Here is a 10,459-nt window from a genome sequence, read left to right on the forward strand (position 1 = left end):
GGAACTCACTACCACGAGGCCGTTGAGGCGATTAGTAGATGCATTTAAGGGGAGAGGGAGAAAGGATCAGAGGGATTTGCTGATGTATGAGATGAAGACGAGTGGGAGGAGGCTTGTGTGGAGCATAAATACCGACGTTGACCAATTGGGCCAAATGGCCACCTTCTGTACATTCTATGCAAAATGTTTACATTTTTCTATTTCAAATATTTATTCCCTTCCCTCTTAAAAGCTATTATGGATTCTGCCTCCGTCATTGTTTCTGGTACAGCATTCCATGTCCTAACAATCCTCCGCATAGAAAATTCTCTGAACCACCTTCTTTGTTCTTTTACCGGTGATCTTAAATTTATGCCCTCTAGTTATTGACATAATGAGCAATGGAAATAGTTTTTCCTGAATTACCTTACCAAAATCCCTCACAAATCCCTCTATCAGACCTCCCTTTAAACTTCTTTGTTCTAATGAAAAGAGCCCCCATTTTGCAAGTCTCTCCTCATAACTAAAGCCTCTCATTACTGGTAGCATCACTTCTGCACCATTTCCATGGCCTTCATATCTTTTCTAAAGGCATCCAAAATGGGACAATATTCTAACTGCGGCCTATCCAGTGCATCGGCTCAGCATTACCTCTTAACGGTTGTACGCGCTGCCTTTTTTTTTAAAATAAAACCCAGGATCCAAAACCCTTTTTTGCATCTTGATCAACTTGTCCTCCCACTTTTAAAGATTTGTGCATCTCCAATTTTGTATCCTGAATAATTTTCTTGAACTTCTGTACATGCTTATTAAACATAAAAAGGCAATTACTGCTTGGAGCTCAATTACAATTATGATTAGAGCTATTAACAATACCGCCACACCCTGCTATTTCCCCTCCACAAACACACGCTACTCAAAACTTACAAAACACGGAGCATCTTCCGAATAAAATTAACAAGCAATTAAGGCATTTTTAAACAGACACTTTGCCCAACTGTTAGATTGTTAAATAAAAAGTGAAACAAAAGAACTTGTTATTTAAGAACGTTGCACTTTGTCACATCTCAGTGTCCCCAAAACAATTCATTGAAAAATTATTATTTTTGAAGAACAGTCACCCTTTTAAGTAAAAGAAAAGAAAATCTTAACATAAGAAAGAGGAGCAGGAGTAGGCCATTAGGCCCCCCGAGCCTGCTCCGCCATTCAATAAGATCATGGCTGATCTTCTATCTCAACTCCACTATCCCCGTATCCGTTGATTCCCTTAATATCCAAAAATCTAGCAATCTCTGTCTTGAATATACTTAACGACTGAGCCCCCACAGCGATCTGGGGTAGAGAATTCCACCCTCAGTTAAATTTCTCCTCATCTCAGTCCTAAATGGCCAGCCCCTTATCCTGAGATTGTGATCCCTGATTCTCGACTCCCCAGCCAGGAGAAATATCCTCCCTGCATCTACCCCATGAACCTTAGTTGCACTCCCTTTATAGCAAGTAATTCCTTCCTTTGGTAAGGAGACCAAAACTGTACTCCAGGTGTGGCCTCACCAGGGCCCTACAGAATTGCAGTAAGACATCTTTATTCTCATACTCAAATCCTCTTATAATAAAGGCCAACATACCATTTGCTTTCTTAATTTAGTTAATTAATGTGATTTGTGTACAAGGACACCCAGGGCCCTTTGAACACCAACATTTCCCAATCTCTCACCATTTAAAAAATACTCTACTTTTCTATTTTTCCTACCAAAGTGGATAACTTCACATTTCTCCACATTATATTCCATTTGCCATGTTCTTGCCCACTCACTTAGCCTGCCTATATCCACTTGAAGCCTCTTTGCATCCTCCTCACAACTTACATTCTCACCGAGCTTTGTATCATCAGCAAACTTGAATATATGACATTTGGTCCCATCATCCAAATCATTGATTATAGATTGTGAATAGCTGAGGCCCAAGCACTGATCCTTGCGGTACCCCACTAGTTACCGTCTGCCAACCCAAAAATGACCCATTTATTCCTACTCTCTGTTTTCGGTCCATTAACCAATTCTCAATCCATGCTAGTATATTACCCCAAATCCCATGAGCCCTAATTTTGTTTAATAACCTCTTGTGTGGCACCTTATCGAATGCTTTCTGAAAATCCAAATACACCACATCCACTGGTTCCCACTTATCTATTCTGCTAGTTACAACCTCAAAAATCTCGAACAGATTTGTCAAACATGATTTCCCTTTCATAAATCCGTGCTGACTTTGCCCAATTTTATATTGATTTCTAAGTGCCCTGTTACCACATCCTTAATAATAGATTCTAGCATTTTCCCTACTACAGGTACTGATGTCAGGATGTCATGACTTGCATTTATAGAGTGCCTTTCACGACCACCGGACGTACCAAAGCACTTTATAGCCAATGAAGTACTTTTTGAAGTGTCGTCACTGTTGTAATGTAGGAAACACAGCAGATAATTGTGCACAGTAAGCTCCCACAAACAGCAATGTGATAAATGACCAGATAATTTGTTTTTGTTATGTTGATTGAGGGATAAATATTGGTCAGGACACTGGGGACAACTCCCCTGCTCTTCTTCGAGATAGTGCCATGGGATCTTTTACGTCCACCTGAGAGCGCAGATGGGGCCTCGGTTTAACGTCTCATCTGAAAGATGGCACCACCAACAGTGCAGCACTCGCTCAGTACTGAACTGGGGTGTCCGCCTAGATTTATGTGCTCAAGTCCCTGGAATGGGACTTGAACCAACAACCCTCTGACACAGAGGCGAGAGTGTTCCCAACTAAGCCACAGCTGACCAACAAGTAGGCAAACTTGGCAGCCACTTGGCTACTAGTTGGGTCCCTCAAACAGTGATGGGATAAGCGACCAGTCCATCTGGTTTTGGTTAAGCTGGCGTGAGTGTTGACCAGGACACTGGGAGAATGCCATATAGAATAGTCTTGGGACCTCGAGCATTTACCCGAAAATGCAGCTGGGTTGAACGACACTTCCGAAGAGTAATGGGGAAAGGGAGCCCTCTTATTGCACATAATTTGTCAGCCTGTTGAAATTTAAGAACGGAGGAATTAGGAGCAGGAGTAGGCCATTTGGCCCCTCGAGCCGGCGCCGCCATTCACTAAGATCATGGCTGATATTCAACCTCCACCATTTTCCCTCCTCTCAGTAAGGGAAGGGAAAACTGGGATGTGTTCCTGCTCCTGATGGTTACCAAACATCTTTACAAAAATAAATACAAAGTCAATTAAACATTCATAATGAACAAAACAGCAGAGAAACAGAAAAAAGTGGGAAACAGGTGTTTAAATAATTAACCTATTAACAGGCTAACAACAGAGTATTTACACCAAGGTGTTAAAAGGTTTAAGTGTTGGTTTACATTACACTCACTGTAATTATAGGTCAGCTTGAAGAACTTCAACCCACTGCGGAGAAAGTTTTGTACTTAACAATATAGCTCCATCGGTGAGTATCAGTGATTTCTTAAATAGCGTAGGAGGGAGGAAAGGAAAGAGAAAATCGACTGAACTCTGGCATGAGTGTCCCCATTCTACGCTTTGGAAACAATAAGCAGGTTTTCCCAAGTGTAGAGCTCTTCAGACCATCATCAGTGTCACGCAATGCAGGAAACAGTAATCATATTTACCATATTAAGCATTAGATGGATGCTGTAGTGGTTCTGGTCTAGCAACCCAGAGGTCATTTGACTGATTAAAACAGTGAGTTGCGGAGCTATACAAATCGGATCCCTACCCTGGTCGGTTCAGATCTCGGCTGATCAATGGTAAAGGTACTACAACGGCCTTAGCGCTTCTCAGTAAGGGAGGCGAAAACTGGGAAGTGTTCCTGCTGCTGATGGTTATCTGGTGACCCGGTGACCCTTGATGGAAGCGCACGTGACCTGATTCAGCTGTGCCACCTCCGATAATCAAATAACCTGACAACATCCACCACTTAGCGTGCCCCTAAAGTAGAGTCAGGTGGCCTAGAGACCAGTCAGAGACTCACACCCACAGGGCCGAACCTCAGCAAGGAGTCACCATATCCCATTCACTCCCTCCACCACCGGTGCATAATGTCTGCAGTGTGTACCATCTACAAGATGTACTGCAGCAACTCGAAAGGCTTCTTCGACAGCACCTCCCAAACCCGCCAGAAGAACAAGGGCAGCAGGTGCATGGGAACACCATCACCTCCATGTTCCCCTCCAAATCACACACCATGCTGACTTGGAAATAGATCGCCGTTCCTTCATCGTCACTGGGTCAAAATCCTGGAAGTCCCACCCCACGACCCCAACAGCACTATGGGCCCAAGTTTCCACACGATAAAAAACGGGCGCCCCACCAGAAAATAAAAATCGCGATTCTGGAGCGTTCTTCAGCTCCTTGTCTGTTTGGCGCGGCGCCCAGGGGGGCGGAGCCTACACTCGCGGCGATTTTATAAGTGGGAGGGGGCGGATACTATTTAAATTAGTTTTTTTCCTGCCGGCAACGCTGCGCGTTGGAGCGTTCGCGCACGCGCAGTGTGAAAAAAAAACATTGGCACTCGGCCATTTTTGGAGTTCTTTGTGGTTCTTTGCAGGTGTTTAGATTTTTGAACATTTTTTAATAAAAGCACATTGCCATCAGCACGGAGGCTTCTTGCAGCACTGAGAAGGCTGCAGGAAGCCTCAGAAAGTTGAGGCAGCCGTTACCCGACGACCTCCCCCTTTTGCCGTCGGGAAATGGCTCCTCAATTTCTGAGGCTTCCTGCAGCCTTCTGTCCTTCCCTCCCTCCCTCCCTCCCTCCCGCCGTCTGGAACGGCTTCCTCTGCCTCCGCTCCGTTCGTTCGGTCGGGCCCGCACTCCCCCCCCTCCCCCCCCGCTTGGTACGGCTTCCTTCCCCCCCCCCTCCCCCTCCCCCCCCCCCCCTCCGTTCGGTCGGTCGGGCCCGCACTCCTCCCCCCCCCCCCCTCCCCCTCCTCCGACCGGCTTCCTCCCCCCCCCCCCCCCTCCGTTCGGTCGGTCGGGCCCGCACTCCCCCCGCGTTCGGTCGGGTCGGTTCCCTCCCTCCCTCCCGCCCGTCTGCCTTCGGGAACGGCTGCCTCGTTTTGTGAGGCTTGCTGCAGAATTCTCCGTGGCTGAAGCACTTTCACACAGGTAGGAAGATGGTTTATTTAATCTTTTCTTTGCTTATAAATGTTTATTCAGGTTGGATTTATTTGTATAATATTTGTAGAAGTATAAATAAGGATTTATTGTAGAATTTAATGACTTCCCTCCCCCCCCCCCACCTCGTTCTGGACGCCTAATTTGTAACCTACGCCTGATTTTTTAATGTGTAGACAAGGTTTTCTCAGTTCTACAAAAATCTTCACTTGCTCCATTCTACTTTAGTTTGGAGTACGTTTTCACTGTGGAAACTTTGAAATCAGGCGTCAGTGGCCGGACACGCCCCCTTTTGAAGAAAAAATTCTGTTCCAAAGTGGAACTGTTCTACCTGACTAGAACTGCAGAAAAAAAAATGTGGAGAATTGCGATTTCTAAGATAGTCCGTTCTCCACCAGTTGCTCCTAAAAATCAGGCGCAAATCATGTGGAAACTTGGGCCCATAGGGAGTACCTTCACCACACGGACTGCAGCAGTTCAAGAAGGCCACCACCTTCTCAAGGGCAACTATGAGGGGCATTAAATGCTGGCCTCACCAGTGATGCCCATTTCCCATGAACGAATGAATTGAGAAGATGTAAAACTCGATCATGAGTACCGGTACAGAACCTGTGAAATAGATAACACCATGGAGATGCTTATTAAGCAACTTAAACAGAAAAAAATGATTGTAGACTATGGTTAAAACAGTTAACTGCGTCAGTTGTATATATTCAGAATACTAAAGACATTCTACTTTACAATGTTCAGCAACAAATTTATGGATCATTCTTACAGGTTAATGTGAATTAAGTTGTACCTCCTATGAATAGATCTGGCATTGAAAGCTGCCAATTCCTATGTATAGCATTTTCATCATCATAGGCATGAAATCGAGGAAGACTTGCTTCCATTCTAAAAGTGAGTTCTCAGGTGACTGTACAGTCCAATACGGGAGTTACAGTCTCTGTCACAGGTGGGACAGACGGGTTGAAGGGTGGGTGGGGAGTCTGGTTTGCCGCACGCTCCTTCCGCTGCCTGCGCTTGGTTTCTGCATGCTCTCAACGACAAGACTCGAGGTGCTCAGCGCCCTCCCGGATGTTCTTCCTCCACTTAGGATGGTCCTGGGCCAGGGATTCCCAGGTGTCGGTGGGGATGTTGCACTTTATCAAGGAGGCTTTGAGAGCGTCCTTGAAATGTTTCCTCTGCCCACTTGGGGCTCATTGGCCGTGTAGGAGTTCCGAGTAGAGCATACTTTGGGAGTCTCGTGTCGGGCATGCGGACGATGTGGCCCGCCCATCAGAGCTGGTCGAGTGTGGTCTGATCGAGAACACGGATGTTGGTTCGTCTATCCTCCCAGTGGATTTGCAGAATCTTGCAGATGCAGCGCTGGTATTTTCTCCAGCGCTTTGAGGTATCTACTGTATATGGTCCACGTCTCTGGTCCATATAGGAGGGTGGGTATCACTACTGGCTCCTGAGGTATGGAAAATGGTCCACGTTGTCCAAGACCGCGCCATGGATTTTGATGACCGGGGGGCAATGCTGTGAGGCGGGGTCAGGTTGGTGGAGGATCTTTGTCTTACGGATGTTTAGTGTAAGGCCCATTCTTTCGTACGCCTTGGTGAAGATGTTGACAAATATTCAGCAACAAATTTATGGATCATTCTTACAGATTGTGAATTAAGTTGTACCTCCCATGAATAGATCTGGCATTGAAAGCTGCCAATTCCTATATACAGCAATTTATCGTAGGATAATTTACCCCTTTCGATGCAGTTGGTACTGAGTGTATTGATATTCATAAACAGAGTTTTTAATTTAATCATTCACAGATGTGGGCATCGTTAGCAAGGCCAGCATTTATTGCCTGTCCCCAATTGCTGCCTTCTTGAACCGTTGCAGTTCGTGTGATAAAGGTACTCCCATAGTGCTGTTAGGTAGGGAGTTCCAAGATTTGACCCAGCAACAATGAAAAGAATGGTCGATATATTTTCAAGGTAGGATGGTGAGAGACTTGAAGGGCAACTTGCTGCAATGCATCTTGTAGATGGTACACACTGCAGTCACGGTGCACCGCTGGTGGAGTGAGTGAATGTTTAGGGCGGTGGATGACATCCCAATCAATTGGGTTGCTTTATCCTGGATGGTGTCGAGCTTCTGGAGTGTTGTTGGAGCTGCACTTATCCACGCAAGTGGTCAGTATTCCATCACACTCCTGACTTGTGCCTTGTTGGTTGTAGAAATGCTTTGGGGAATCAGGAGGAGGTGAGTTACTCGCCGCACAATACCCAGTCTCTGACCTGTTCCTGTAGCCACAATATTTATGTGGCTAGTCTGGTCAATGGTGACCACCAGGATGTGGTGGGGGATCTGACAATGGTAATACCATTGAATATCATGGGGAGGTAGTCGTTTCCTGGCACTTGTGTGGTGCAAATGTTACATGCCACTTATCAGAACATAAGAAATAGGAGCAGGAATAGGCCATACGGCTCCTCAAGCCTGCTCCGCCATTTAATGCGATCATGACTGATCCGATCATGGACTCAGGTCCTCTTCCCTGCCCGCTCCCCATAACCCCTTAATCCTTTATCAGTTAAGAAACTGTCTATCTCGGTCAACCTCAGGAGAAGAAATTCTTCCTCATCTCAGTTTTAAATGGGCGGCCCCCTAAGATTATGCCCCCTAGTTCTAGTCTCCCCGATCAGTGGAAACATCCTCTCTGCTTGTCAAGCCCCCTCATAATCTTATATTATCACCTCTCATTCTTCTGAATTCCAATAAGTAGAGGCCCAACCTACTCAACCTTTCCTCATAAATCAACCCCCTCATCTCCGGAATCAATCTAGTTAACCTTCTCTGAACTGTCTCCTTTCGTAAATATGGAAACCAAAACTGTACGCAGTATTCCAGGTGTGGCCTCACCAATACCCTGTATAACTGTAGCAAGACTTCCCTGTTTTTATACTCCATCCCCTTTGCAATAAAGGCCAAGATTCCATTGGCCTTCCTGATCACTTGCTGTACCTGCATATTAACCTTTTGTGTTTCATGCACAAGTACCCCCAGGTCCCGCTGTACTGCAGCACTTTGCAATCTTTCTCCATTTAAATAATAACTTGCTCTTTGATTTTGTTCTGCCAAAGTGCATCACCTCACACTTTCCAACATTATACTCCATCTGCCAAATGTTTGCCCACTCACTTAGCCTGTCTATGTCCTTTTGCATTTTTTTGTGTCCTCCTCACACATTGCTTTTCCTCCCATCTTTGTATCGAATCGTCAGCAAACTTAGCTACGTTACACTCGGTCCTTTCTGCCAAGTCGTTAATATAGATTGTAAATAGTTGGGGTCCCAGCAATGATCCCTGCGGCACCCCACTGGTTACTGATTGCCAACCAGAGAATGAACCATTTATCCCTGTTTTCTATTAGTTAGCAAATCCTCTATCCATGCTAATATATTACCCCCAACCCTGTGAACTTTTATCTTGTGCAGTAACCTTTTATGTGGCACCTTGTCAAATGCCTTCTGGAAGTCCAAATACACCACATCCACTGGTTCCCCTTTATCCACCCTGCTCGTTACATCCTCAAAGAATTCCAGCAAATTTATTGGCGAGGCCTGAATGTTGTCCAGGTCTTGCTGCATGTGGGCACAGACTGCTGCATTTTCTGAGGAATTGCAAATGGAACTGAACACTGTGCAATCATCAGCAAACATCCCCACTTCTGACTTTATGATGGAAGGAAAGTCATTGATGAAGCAGCTGAAGACGGTTGGGCCTAGGACACTAGCTAAATATAATTCCAGCCAGTGGAGAGTATTCCCCGATTCCCATTGGCTTCAACGTTGCTGGGGTTCCTTCGTCACATTCGGTTAAATAGTGCTTTGATGTCGAGGGCAGTCACTTTCACCTCACCTCTGGAATTCAGCCCTATTGTCCATGTTTGGACAAAGGCTGTAATGAGGTCTGGCGGAACCCAAACTGAGCATCAGCGAAAAGGTTATTGATGAGTAAGTGCCACTTTATAGCACTGTCCACGAATCCTTCCATCGCTTTGCTGATGATTGAGAGTAAGCTGATGGGGGAGGGGGGGGGGGGTAATTGGCCAAATTGGATTTGTCCTGCTTTTTGTAGACAGGACATACCTTTCCACATTGCCAGATAGATGCCAGTGTTGAAGCTGCACTGCAACAGCTTGGCTAGAGGCGCAGCTAGTTCTGGAACACAAGTCTTCAGCACCGACAGCCGGGTTGTTGTCAGGGCCCATAGCCTTTGTTGTATCCAGTGCACTCAGCCGTTTCTTGATATCACGTTGAGTGAATCGAATTGGCTGAAAACTGGCATCTGTGATGGTGGAAACCTCGGGAGGAGACCGAGATGAATTATCCACTCGGCACTTCTGGCTGAAGATGGTTGCAACGCTTCAGCCTTGGCTTTTGCACTCATGTGCAGGGCTCCGCCATCATTGCGGATGGGGATGTTTATTGAGCCTCCTTCTCCCGTCAGTTGTTTAATTATCCACCACCATTCACGACTGGATGTGGCAGGACTGCAGAGCTGTGATCTGATCCGTTGGTTGTGCGATCGCTGGGCTCTGTCTATAGCTTGCTGCTTCGGCTGTTTAGCATGAACCCTGTGTTGCAGCTTCCCCAGGTTAGCACCTAATTTTCAGGTACGCCTGGTGCTGCTGCTGGCATGCTCTTCTACACTTCTCGTTCAACCAGGGTTGGTCGCCTGGCTTGATGGTAATGGTGGAGTCAGGGTACATATACTCATTATAAGCGTCCTAGTTAGTGTGAATTAAACTGTACCTTCTTTAGAACAGGCAAGGCCACCAGAACCTCCTCCAATCACCAATAGATCAATAGATCGTACTCATTTTTTCCTGCAAAATAAACAACCGAAAAGAAAAAAGGTAAAATATAGATTGTTCAAGCTAGATACACTGCAGTACAATGGGTTTTCTAACATCCAGCACCAGATATGACTCGGAATGACAGCTACCAGTCCCGGGACACTAAAGTTATTTAACAAATGGCGATGAAGAGAACGTCAAGCACTCCTCGATAGAGGACAAGGCAAAATGTCCCGAGTTAAATAATTGTTACACAAGTCACCCAAACTGCTCCAAGCCCTCCCTTAGCAAATAAATATGGAATCGTTTGGTAAATTCTGAGGAGATCATCGCTTTGCCTGAAGGGAAGGAGATAAGGAGCGATGAAGTACCCAAAATGAAGACAGTGAGGGGGGGGGGAAGAGAGACAGTGGTTGGGGAGGGAGGGGGGTTAAAAGAGACAGTGTTGGGGGGGGAAGAG

At 45.9% G+C, this 10,459-nt stretch overlaps 1 protein-coding gene across 1 annotated transcript in view; it reads right to left on the bottom strand.

The window, feature by feature from the left end:
- Nucleotides 1-10,002, bottom strand: part of txnrd2.2 (thioredoxin reductase 2, tandem duplicate 2) — a 106,926-nt gene extending 96,924 nt beyond the window's left edge. The window contains exon 1 of the mRNA XM_070888062.1: nt 9,956-10,002. The gene's annotated coding sequence lies outside the window, so the exon portion shown is untranslated. The remainder of the gene's footprint in view (nt 1-9,955) is intronic.
- Nucleotides 10,003-10,459: the final 457 nt, after the last annotated feature.

Source organism: Pristiophorus japonicus, chromosome 8 (assembly GCF_044704955.1).
Source record: "Pristiophorus japonicus isolate sPriJap1 chromosome 8, sPriJap1.hap1, whole genome shotgun sequence".
Taxonomy (NCBI): Eukaryota; Metazoa; Chordata; class Chondrichthyes; family Pristiophoridae; genus Pristiophorus; species Pristiophorus japonicus.